Source organism: Mytilus edulis, chromosome 3 (genome assembly GCF_963676685.1).
Source record: "Mytilus edulis chromosome 3, xbMytEdul2.2, whole genome shotgun sequence".
NCBI lineage: Eukaryota > Metazoa > Mollusca > Bivalvia > Mytilida > Mytilidae > Mytilus > Mytilus edulis.
Window position 1 is genome coordinate 71984396 of NC_092346.1, and position 13796 is coordinate 71998191.

Here is a 13796-nt window from a genome sequence, read left to right on the forward strand (position 1 = left end):
GCTGGTACCAGACAGTACAAGTATACTTAAATGGTCTGACTGTACACATATGGTGGGACTGTAAATTCTGGACCGTAAATGTAAGATCCAAATACTGATATGGTCTGGAACATTTATACATGTACATGTCTTAAAATTAATATCAAACACATTGGTGTTTTTGGTAATAAGTTATTTGATAGAACTATAATGTTTTGGGATATCAAAATCAAAAATATCCCATTTTTACTTTTAATAAAGAAGAAGATTATTAATGTATGTATAAATGTATATTAAAATGAGACAGCAAGCCAACGACACAAAAAATAAGGATGAAACATACATAATTTTTTTGTATCAATGCTATAATTTCCAATATGTTCAAAGAGTTCAAGGTATTTTTTCATTGAAATAAAACACAAATTGAAATCTGTCAAAACTTCAAAAGCTTAAAGAAATATTGTTTCTGTTGTCTGCATTTTGTATAATATATTGCAAATTCTTGTGAATAACGAATGTTATTATAGTTGTCTAAAGTTTTAACATTGATCTTTATACTGTAAATTCATAAATTATTGCGTGCATTTATTATTGCGATTCTGTCATTTTAGACTTAAATGCGATTTTAAATTTTACGATTTTGAGAAAAATCCTGTTTAATCCATATAAAATATTTCATAATGCGAGTTTAAATTATTGCGTTTACAACTCCGTTGCATTTTTCGCAATAAAAAAAAACTCGCATTAAGGTGGTACCTAACACTACAGGAGATAACTCTGTAAAGTCAGCTAAACGTTTTAATTACGTTGTGTTGTAAAAGGAATATTAAGCTTCTCAATGCTCAAAATTGGTGTTTGTCAAACTGCTATATAATCAGTAATTTTTCTGACAAACGGTTGTTCAAAATTTTTGAAATTTTTATATTTTTGTTAAAGGGTAAAAGTAAATACTTTGACAAAATTTTATGAAAATTAAACGAGCCAAATTAATTTTAGTGAAAGTGTTGGGTACCACCTTAATTCTGAATTTACAGTATATATATTATGTATATAACTTGGGAAAATACCCAAATGTTATAAAGAAGAACACATTAATTGATTGTTATATGGTATTAGAATAGGAAGATGTGGTATATTGCCTAATTTGACAACCCTCCATCAGAGACCAAAGGATGTAGGCTGTTAGCAACTGATGACACTGGACAACCTTTAACAATCAGTAAAATCCATACCACATAGGCTATTTTTATTGAAAATCATTTTATTGCTACATGTATGCAAACAATTTTGTATAATACATTACTTTAGATTTTATTGGTTCTTTTCAGAAGGATTGAAATTCACCACCTAGAATAAATGGAGAAAACAAAGAAACAAGACCAGAATAAATTCAAAGACAAAAGTTGGATCAGTTATTATTTTCATCACTCAGTCAATGATTTGAAGTTCTTTAAAATACAAAAAAATATTGAAACCACAATAATGTCAAAGTTCTGTGCTGAATGACCAAAAAGTGGACTATAACCATCAAACAATGCTGGGATGATAAGAAACTATTAATGTTTTGTGTTGAGGGATATTGTGAATAAAATAGATTTACTTAAATAGGCTACAAGAATGTTAAGCCTAACAATAGAGGTTTTATTGATTTCAAATGGTAAATAATTGTGTTTCAAGAAAGTATTCTGTAATTCACGAATAAACATACATTGATACTTACATTATCTGCTTTGTTGTTTAAAAGTTTAGTTATTAACAGTTATAGAACAATATGCTAAATTAACATTTCCAAGAAAAAAGATATTCAATAAAAAGAATCATATTATAATAATTTACTACCAAATAGAATACATTGTAACATACACATTACTGTATATTTATATCTATATATTTACAATTAGAATCCCATAGGATTTTAATTTGTCCCATGGGATATTAAAAATCCCATGGGATAATAAAAATCCCATGGGGATTTTTTTTGTCCCATGGGACAACAAATATCCCATGGGACTACAATTATCCCATGGGACCAAAAAAAATCCCATGGGGATTTAACCAAAATCCCATGGGATAATGGTCAATCCCATGGGATTTTGCCTTGTCCCATGGGATATTGAAAATCCCATGTTTTTATAATTCAAATTGCAAAATAAATATGAAAGAAACTATATATAACCAATGAAATTATTGAATCCCATGTAATTCCGCACATTTTGGTTATATACATGATATTGTAGCTATTGTTTGAGGCGGCGGCGGATTTGCAAATGAGTGTTTTGCAAATTAAAAGTGTCCAGTGTTTATTTATTAGTATGCCCTCCTCAATATGTATATTGTGTTCATAAATATATGCTCTCACAGGTGTGCAATTCTTCACAGATATTTATGAAATTTATATCAAAGATTTATATCAGCAATGTCTTGGACGAGTTTATATATAGCATTTGTATTCCTTAAAAATGTAAGTTCTAAACAAAATTACATTGTATAAGCACATTTAGGTTTACAATATTTGTTAGATGTTTATAAAATTTTCAACAAAGGTTCGTATCAATAGACGTGCCTCTGTAAAATTTGAAAATCAGTGCCGATCAACTTCTTTAAATAGCTTTTTCTTGGATTTATCGAATTGCAAGTACATTTTAATGAGAGAAAATGGCAAATCTTATGTTTTTATTATTGAACAACATCTTCATCTACAAAAATATCTGTTTAAATTTTGAAAACTCAAAAAATCAATGTGGCAAAAATTGAAGTGTTGCTGTTTATCAGTGTCATTTACTGTAAAATAAAATGTGCTTATTGGAATAGTTTATCTGGTAATTGATCTATCAAAAGCTTCAGATGTAAACTCTCTTCGCCAATCCCCACAAACGCACAATCTCAGATGAACCACGTTGAAAATTTATGTTTTCGTCCGGGAAACTAAGACAGTCAAAATAATGAGATATAAATAAAAAAAAAACGGTGCACAACTATTTTCTTAACGGATATATCTACTAACTCATGTTTAATTGTTATAGGGGGTGCGGATAATAGATTTGTACCCTCGGAACCACTTTGGTAAACCGTGTTCTGGTCTGGAAAATTGAAGGTGCACAACTTTTCCCTCTTCGGTTCCCGTAAAAGAAAATGTGCAAATTAAGAGTGCTTCTGATGAGTGGTCAATTAATATATAGTTTAGAATTAGAGATGTGCTTCCCCCAAAAAACTACATTATAAAATATCCTGTCCTGTACAAGATGTGGTTTAGGGGAAGTTGTAGATTAAAGAAAGGGTAACCTCAAGAGAAGACTCAGCTTTGCAGACGAAACAAATATTGGAAGTGACAAAAGTGATGTGAACTATTATCTTATAAAACAGTAACTGTGTCGTAGTAAGGGTGACTCACCAACCGATGCACACCTACACACATTTCTCCTCCAAAGCGTTTGATTTTGATTAACAAACGAATGTGTATGCCCCAACTACGATAGTAGAGGGGCATTATGTTTTCTGGTCTGTGCCTCCGTTCGTCCGTCCGTCCGTGCGCCCGTTCGCACAACTTCAGGTTAAAGTTTTTGGTCAAGGTAGTTTTTGGTGAAGCTGAAGTCCAATCAACTTGAAACTTAGTACACATGTTCCCTATATGGTATAATCTTTCTAAATTTAATGCCAAATTAGATTTTTTACCCAATTTCACGGTCCATTGAACATGGAAAATGATAGTGCGAGTGAGGCGTCCGTGTACTTAGGACACATTCTTGTTTTTCTATGGTTCATGATATTTATTGATTGTCCTTGAATATTAGTTAGACATCCACCTTTTATATAATGAATTATGATAAATTATGACGTTTAAAAATTTTTAACATTTAAACTTGGATAAAAAAAAAAAACCATGTGTGCCATATTTACTTAGGAACCCAATATCTTTAGCCCGTATCCCTGACGACGGATATTCATAGGAGTCCTATCATTGGAGCTTTGGAGCCTGGTCCCTCAAAGAAGGCCCGAAGCCTTAAAAAAATCTCAAAGGGGATCCCATAATGTGGAGCATGTTGTTCAACGACAAGTTTGGATAAACAGATAAAGCGCTTGGACCAGGGTCCATGTTACCCCAAATATAATCAAATGATTTATAAAAGAGTGTAATTACAATAAACTACTTAAAATTAGTTTGATTGTGAAATCACAGTGTACAAGCGGACAGTGACACAAAACGGAAGTTGCTGATCTGTCCGACGGCGATCGGCTCGTCGTTTTTCAAAAAAATATAGAATATCAACACAAAGTGTCCCATAATGGATTGTTCAGCAGCTCAAGGTAAGTGAATAACTACAATGATGTATTTTTGACCATTTAAAGCTTATTTTATGCTTTTAGCATCAACCGTCTTTATAAAATAACTCCTGATCATGAAGAGGGGTCAAAATTTTGCGATTTTTCGAGTCATAAATCTTAACAAAACTCCGAAAATTCAAACATTTTCAAGATTTTTAATCGATACATAGTTGAATAATCATATTCCGCATACACACACAAAAGTTTGGTTCATTTTTTTTTATTATATTGTCACAATTGAATCTTTTCTATTCAAAGTGTACTGTCCGCCTCGTTGCCACCGTATGTTTTCATACTGTCCGATTCGTTGGTCATATTCATGATCGATATCTTAAGCAAAAGTAAGATTGAAACATGCAATTTATCCACATTCATGACCGATTTCCTAGGAAATATCAACATTTATAAAATGTTACTGATTATTACATATAAAAAGCATTGTTAATGCATGCACATGAAAATTTAATATACGTTTCTCTAGTTTGTTTTAGGAAAATGGGGCACGTAGGTGATTTTTATGGTATATTTATTCATACATTCATGTGGAACATTGTTATTTTTATCACTCAAAAACATAAATAGGGGTAATAACTTTTCATGAAAAATACAACCATGCAACAAAAGTTATTTCTAGGCCTTTTATAGCTGACTATGCGGTATGTATGGGCTTTGCTCATTGTTGAAGGCCGTACGGTGACCTATAGTTGTTCATTTCTGTGTCATTTAATTTGTTCTCTTGTTTAGAGTTGTCTCATTGGCAATTACACCAAATCTTCTTTTTTATATTTATAAACGTTTGACACAGAAAATCAAAACAATAGTTTCTTACACCCAGTTTGCGTCTTATTTCACCAATAATCAAACAAATCTCATGGCTTGGAATTCAAGTCAAAAAGAATCAATTGAAAAGTTACGGTGTACTTGAATGGTCCATGAGTTTGTTTTCCTATTGCCTTAGTAGAGGTAAGAATACTTATATACACACATTTAACATGAAGTATGCGGTGAAGCCTTTCTTGTTAAATTTTTTATCATAACTTGCATTTATTCTGTATGAGTTATTATTCAATTCTTATATGTACAAATCATCGATTAAATAAATTAATATGAATACATTCACGTTACTTAATACATGTATTTGTAATCGCTTAGGCAGTTGCGGATCCAGGCGGTCGGGGGTCCGGGGTTGGGAACCCTAGTTAGAATCTAACAACAAGGTCCGCAAACGATGAATACGAGCAGCAGACATGATTAAAGGTTCTGGAAGAGTGACCAATGTCCCCCTTTAATTGACACGAGATCCAAGCTGAATATATAATCTATAAATATTTTCCATATATAATCATAGACAGTATCTGTGTTGAATAAAGTTTAAATGTGGATAAATTGCATGTTTCAATCTTACTTTTGCTTAAGATATCGATCATGAATATGACCAACGAATCGGACAGTATGAAAACATACGGTGGCAACGAGGCGGACAGTACACTTTGAATAGAAAAGATTCAATTGTGACAATATAATAAAAAAAAAATGAACCAAACTTTTGTGTGTGTATGCGGAATATGATTATTCAACTATGTATCGATTAAAAATCTTGAAAATGTTTGAATTTTCGGAGTTTTGTTAAGATTTATGACTCGAAAAATCGCAAAATTTTGACCCCTCTTCATGATCAGGAGTTATTTTAAAAAGACGGTTGATGCTAAAAGCATAAAATAAGCTTTAAATGGTCAAAAATACATCATTGTAGTTATTCACTTACCTTGAGCTGCTGAACAATCCATTATGGGACACTTTGTGTTGATATTCTATATTTTTTTGAAAAACAACGAGCCGATCGCCGTCGGACAGATCAGCAACTTCCGTTTTGTGTCACTGTCCGCTTGTACACTGTGGAAATGCAAACTGGCTAAATGAGAAATGTCCGTTGTTTACTGACATGCCAAAACAAGGCATAAGGTTTGTTTGCAGTTTGTTATTATCAGAACTTACTAGACACAGTTCTACTCGCCGTTTACGTTTGATTGCAATCGATGTTCAAATTGATCCTTTTCATTAAAAATCTTCATTGATCATAAAATATTTCCCTGTCAATAGTGACATGCGATCATGCATGTCTTTATGGAACGCCAACACTGTCTTATTATGACCATTATTAATTATATGTTGTGCATTTACCTTTATATGATGTGCATTTACCTTTATATGATGTGCATTTACCTTTATATGATGTGCACTTGTCATCATATGATGTGCAAATATCCTTATATGATGTGCAAACATCATTATATGATGTGCAAACATACTTATATGATGCGCATATATACTTATATGATGTGCAAATATACTTATATGATGTGCAAATGTACTTATATGATGTGTAAACATTCTTATGTGATGTGAAAATATACTTATATTATGTTGAAAGATCCTTATATGATGTGCAAATATACTTATATTATGTTGAAAGATCCTTATATGATGTGCAAATATACTTATATGCTGTGCAAATATACTTATATAATGTGTACATATCATTATATGATGTGCAGTTTCCCTTATATTACGTGCAAACATCTTTATATGATGTGGTTGTGTCATTATATTATGTGCTTGTAATCTTATATTATGTGGTTAGGTTTACTTCATTATATGATGTCGAAACGTCATTATATGATGTGCTTTCATCGTCGTTATGGTCAATGAACATGATTACGATTAGAATGATTACTGTCTACGTCATAACTGATTCCGATCTGCTTCTGCGGAGTAACCGTTACTACTAATTAGGATCAAATATGTTGCTACCGTTTGGAAAATGGTTGAGACTTGAGATAAACCTTGTCATGTTAGTACCTCGTTTTAAGATGCAAAAAAATCACATCTGATATTGTTGGAAAATTGTAAAAATATATATGAATTGCAAAGTTTTGTTTAAATCGCAAATCTTTAATAATAAACATACGGAGTCTACAATACGGTTAAGGTTATTGAATTAAATAAATAATTCTTTTATGTCATGCTATATGATCGTTTTAACGAGGGAAGGCATTATATTTGTCAATTTCGGTATACCTAACGTTAGCAATTTTTCTATAAGAAGATAATACACGAAGTTAGTATTTTCATTTATGTAAATATTGCCTTTCTAATTATGTTACCTGTTCGAGTTTCTCTTTATATATTCTCAAGATAGACACAAACAATTGGGAATAAATCGGACTAGATAGAGTAATGGCTCATATAAGGAACCGGTCATTTGTAACAAAAAAAAAAGAGGGGATAGGAAAAGTGGCATTCAATTTTATATAGTTATAAATTTGCCGCGGTATAATGTTATGGCGAATTCTTCGTCAACCGTAGGCATCAATCTTTACGCCTCGTTTCGCTCATCTGAATTGCTAAAACCTGAAAATTTAGTTTCAACAATTTCTTCTAGCAGAGAATTTTTCATCTGATGCTATTATTGAATGAAGGTGTGGTAAATATTAATGATTAACCACAAACGGCAAATCCAAACTAATATAAAAAAAAAAGAAGATGTGGTATGATTGCCAATGAGACAACTATCCACAAAAGACCAAAATGACACTAACATTAACAACTATAGGTCACCGTACGGCCTTCAACAATGAGCAAAGCCCATACCGCATAGTCAGCTATAAAAGGCTCCGATAAGAAAATGTAAAACAATTCAAACGAGAAAACTAACGGCCTTATTTATGTAAAAAAAAAATGAACGAAAAACAAATATGTAACACAAAAACAAACGACAACCACTGAATTACAGGCTCCTGACTTGGGACAGGCACATACATAAATAATGTGGCGGGGTTAAACATGTTAGCGGGATCCCAACCCTCCCCCTAACCTGGGACAGTGGTATAACAGTGCAACATAAGAATAAATTAGTTCTCCGAAGTCGCAAACAATTTTCATACTTCAGTACTTTGATTATATATGTTCTTGTCTATACCTTGCAAGAAAAGGTTTCTCTATTATTAGTTATCAAGATAATAGCCAATAAAACAACAAAACTCTGAAAAGCCAAAACTACCCAAAAAGTACCTTTACTATAGAGTATATTCAGACACATTGCACTATTTTTTTTTTTTTTAATCTATTATGTATCCAGGATAAACGCTAAATATTAAAAGCCGCTGCCGTAAATCTTCACTTTGAAAAATTCAAAACACCACTCTCTATATGTAAGAGAACAACAGGTCTCAGTAAAAAATAAATGAATGCAGTGTTTTAAGTTCATTTAGACACCAGATTAAAAACGCTCAATTCTCTGGTTTTGTTGGATTGATACACACCTTCAAAAATTTGAAGGCTGAAATGTCATTGGCTGATGTAATATATACAAGGACAGAAAATAAAATGACGTGTTGTCAGATCCTTGTATCCAAAGCTGAAACAGATGATCTGTACATTATTACTATACTATATATAAAAATATTAATTTTCGCGAACCATTTAGGTCACGGAAATTCCAAAATATGGCATCAGTAAGGAGAGTTGTGCAAATAATGTGAATACACAGAACCCCCATCCAAATTATCTCCAGCTAAAAGTATTCATCTTTTTCTATTTTATATGTACTAACAATGTTCCATTTTTCTATAATTTCGATTAAAATATTCCAAAATCTGAGTAAAATTAGATAGAATGCCCCAAATAAACATTGTCTGATTGGTTGAAGTACTGTGGCGTCGATGCTTAGCATAATAAGCCTCGATGTAAAGCACACGCTTCACAGGAAGAAGGAGAGTTTTACAAATAATGTGAATACACAGATCCTCCATCCTATTTTCATTTTGATGGAAATGTTGCAGTGTTCATCATTTCTGTTTTGATTCTGCTCACAAAATTCCATTTTTTCTATAATTCCGATATAGATATGTGGAACCCGCAATAAAAATAGATGGCCTCAATCACGTGGTTTCAATGATTTAATAGCAACGCAAAAAATTCCATTAATCATTTTGTTACCAATCGGAACTACTCGGCCTTTCTGGTTGCACGAAGTGAATAGCCGAGTAGTTCCGATTGACGATTGTTACATAAGCCGAATCACACATACGATCTTTGCGCTCAAATGTAGTTCTTGGTGAAGTATACAGGTAACTTCGTTTACGAAAATTTATACACACTTTTTCATTAACATATTATCAGACTTTTGCATATTCACGTTTTTTTCATGCTGAACTGTAGTCGAATTCAATTCTATACATTTTTTTTTACGTGAAGCAGTAGTATATTAATAAATAAATGTGTTAGACACCGACTCTAGTTTGGGGGAAGGAGCACGTGTATTTCCCTTTTCGAAATTAAAAAAACCAACAAAAAACATGGTTTATTTTTTTTTTAAGTTTCATCATTGTTTTATTTTTTCCTCATTTTAAATAGAAACAAACTATTTCGCTTCCCTTCTGAAATAGATAAAATCTCTTTCAAGAAATTTAGAATCCAACATTTACAAAACAACTTGCCCCCCCCCCACCCTCACATAAAAATATCAATGGTCGGTAAGTTAGCCCTGTTTAATTGAGTCTAGAGGTGAATACTAGTATATGAGCGTCTTCCCACGAAACCTTGTATATTGCGGGTTACTGCATGTCTAGTGGTGGTACTTTCGTCGTAGCATGTTCGCCTTGAGTGAGAGAGGTCGTGGGTTCGAACCCTGTCGGGTCAAAACCAAAGACTTTAAAATTCTTATTTACATGCTGCTTCCCAGCTAATTATATAAGCACGCGGGATTAAGGATTAAGAGCAAAAGCTGGTCGGCTCGGAATCAGAAAAATATGTCCGGGTAAGGTGATATACATGTCTTCCTTCGGAATGCTACCTTTTGAACTAGCATGTTAAAAAATCCGGCTCAGGGTGTCGGTCTAGTACAAAACAGGGTTAATATTCAAACCACATTAACATGTTCTTGTACGAATATGCATATATCAATTTGCTGCTGGACCTCAAGAATCCACCCATAATCATCTATAGTTGACACTGTGAAATATATGCACAAAAACATGATAAAAAGCTGCACGTTAATGTAATACACCGAGTTCAGGTTCATTCCATATCTCCTTTAATCCATTTCGGGTGAAAGTGATGGGCGCTCGGTGGTCGAGTGGTTACATTGTCATTTCGTGGCCTTTTATAGCTGAATATGCGGTATGGGCTTTGATCATTGTTGTAGGCCGTACGGTGACCTATACTTGTTAATTTCTGTGTCAATTTGACCTCTTGTGGAGAGTTGTCTCTTAAGCAGTCATACCACTTCTTCTTTTTTATAAGTAGTCGAACTGCTGTATCACTAGCATGTCAACACTTAGGTGTGCGATTTCAAATCCCACACGTGGCAGGTAAGCTCGATTCCAATCTTAATTGACCAGAATTGTATGTTTTCCAAACGAAGGTCAGGGGGTCTCTCCGGGCACTTCTGCTTTCTCCACCAATATAAACTCACCGCCACAAAATAGCATGAAAGTGGCGCTAAATAACAGTCATGACTCAATCAATCATCCATACCGGTATACTTATGGCCTCTAAATCTATATAATAGCAATGTCAATGTATGACATCAGTATACAGAGATAAAAATAATAACTATTTACAGTATATACAAAACAAGAGAGAGAGGTTTCAAAATTACCAAGCCAGCTGGAGGACAAACGCACGTGTTTATATATTTTTTTTATAAACGAACAAGCTGAAGTTGACATTTTACAGAAATCTTATACATCCTTCCTGTTTTCAAGTTTTCGTACATGGCTTAAAGCCTTATCGGATAAATGTTTTTTGTCATATTGAAATTTCCCGTTTTAGTAACAACAATTCCCAAATAGTTATATTGTTTTATCATCTCAATGTTAGTATCATTGTAAGAAAATCGGAGATTTTTTGGCTTCCGTCCAAAAAAAACCCTCACTAAGACTGAATTTTGACAACTTTCCTTTCAAGTTCCAAGCCTTACAATAATCATGGAAAGCATTGAGTTGAGTCTGCAGGTCCTGTGCTGTTTCAACCAACAACACCGTGTCATCTGCAAACAATATAACAAAACACTTAAGATATATTTCTAATTCTCTTTCCAGATCTTCTGGTATAGTTCTGTTAAGTCATGTAATATTTCTAGTCACTAAGAAATTATTTTAGTCAATCAAAAGTAAATAAAATAGGAAAGGTGATAAGTTTTCTCCTTGTCGAACACCATTGTCACAAGCAAGCAAAGTATTCCGAATTATAAATACTATCGTGTATCATCGGTACAGCGGATATAGCTTTGTAGGTACTTCGAAGCATGAAAAACTGTATACCGTACATTCATTTAACTATGCACCGTACAGAAGGATTCATGTGGTCAGCTATACACAACGCTTCTTGTCGGAATAAAATATCGAAAAATAACATATGTACAAAATATTTTAATGCCAATTATTGAAACAGCTATACTTATTACGCACAAACAGTGGCCTTCTATCAGAAAAAGAGTTGCAATGAATATAGAATCATATCGGATGAGACGAGCGCCAACTTCTTTGACAAGTATTTGCACATGTTTTTAGTAAGGATTCTTGTTTTGGGCAAATAGTGAGACTTCTCTAATCACCAACCTAAGACCAAATCATTTCTTAAAACAACAAATATGTTTAGATTGAAGTACACATTGATATAATGTAAACAAAACAAAGATTTTCGTACCGTGTCAGAAGAAAAATCGATCACGACCCCTTGGTTAGTATCTATATCCGCTGTACCGATGATACAAGGAGACGCCAGCGAGTGGGCAAGTGTTGAAACAAAGAGTGATGACACAGTAATAAGGTGGACACAGTAATGACAAAGTTAATGCTTTTTATTCTATTTTTTTAAAGAGACGAAAAAGAGGAACAAAATGCAAAAGACGGGCGTCACCCCATTCATCTCGGTTGGAAAATAAAAATATTAAATACCCTAAATTGGAAAAAGTGTGGAAGAGTGTGATTTTCAGTGGTTTTTTCCCCCTTTTAACTCAATAACTATATCGTCTACGTAAAATCCGTTGCCATTACCGAAAAGGATCAAAATAAGTACCACAAAGGTAAAATCCGATCTAATTGGACGAAAAATTAAATCTAAAACACTTCATCAGGAATCAACCCCTTATATCTCAGAAATTGTTGACGCTACTCCAAATCTGTTGACATACTAGTACTAATGTTTCAGAATTTTATTAGCAATTAAAAAAATCTCCATTAAAATAAGTTGAAAATAAACAATCTGTATATGCCAATATGTGCTCATTGTTGAAGACCGTATGGTGACCTATAGTTATTAGTTTCTGTGTAATTTGGTCTGTTGTGGAGAGTTGTCTCATTAGCAAAGATACCACTTTTTCATTTTTTATAATTTCCCACATAGCCATTTCGCATTTTGTGGGCACTACGTCGACTAAGCTTGCAGTCTTCGAAATTGGGTATTTTCTCACATAATTGGCGTTTTCTGTGGAAAAAAGATTGGTTCAAAGACAAATTAAAAGTCCTATCACACATATTTCCGATTTAGTATGGTTTTAGAGGAGTTGCGGCTCAATGAAATCGGTCTACTCCTTTAGTAGCATAGATTATATGATATACTAGATGTATTATCATTGTACGTATTCAATACTACATTATACATCTTACCATTTACAGATTAATATTATTCAACAACATTTAATAAAACAAACCATCTCGCCATAGTATGCATCAGTAGATAATTTTATAGCTATTGTTATGAAATAATTTTGAAACAGACTGTGATTTCAATGGTGTCTTTTGCAATGAATAGAAATAAGCAGATGTGGTATGAGAGCCACTGAGACAACTCTCCATCCAAGTCATTATTTGTAAGAGGAAACACTTATAGGTCATAGAACGACCTTCAACACGGAGCCTATGCTTAAACCGAATAGCAAGTTATAAAAGGCTCTTATTTGTTATCATTTTCTCCACAGCCGGAGATTTCTTCAACTAGCTCCTGTATTAATTGATTTTAATCTTCAACCGAAATGTTTGAAACGTTAATTTTGTTAAATTTCTTTGTCTCATTTTCCCTATAAATTGCACTTTCGCTAGCGATAGACACATATTTGAGCCGGGTTAATAGTTTACAGAAGCAGATCGGAATCAGTTATGACGTAGACAGTAATCATTCTAATCGTAATCATGTTCATTGACCATAACGACGATGAAAGCACATCATATAATGACGTTTAGACATCATATAATGAAGTAAACCTAACCACATAATATAAGATTACAAGCACATAATATAATGACACAACCACATCATATAAAGATGTTTGCACGTAATATAAGGGAAACTGCACACCATATAAGGATCTTTGCACATCATATAAGTATATTTGCACATCATATAAGGATCTTTGCACATAATATAAGTACATTTGCACATCATGTAATAATGTTTGCACATCATAGAAGAATGTTTGCACATCATATAAG

General features: G+C 33.0%; 1 protein-coding gene across 1 annotated transcript in view; it reads right to left on the minus strand.

Annotated features, from left to right (window-relative positions):
- LOC139517331 (uncharacterized) overlaps positions 1–6425 on the minus strand; it is a 41735-nt gene extending 35310 nt beyond the window's left edge. The window contains exon 1 of the mRNA XM_071308265.1: positions 6298–6425. The gene's annotated coding sequence lies outside the window, so the exon portion shown is untranslated. The remainder of the gene's footprint in view (positions 1–6297) is intronic.
- Positions 6426–13796: the final 7371 nt, after the last annotated feature.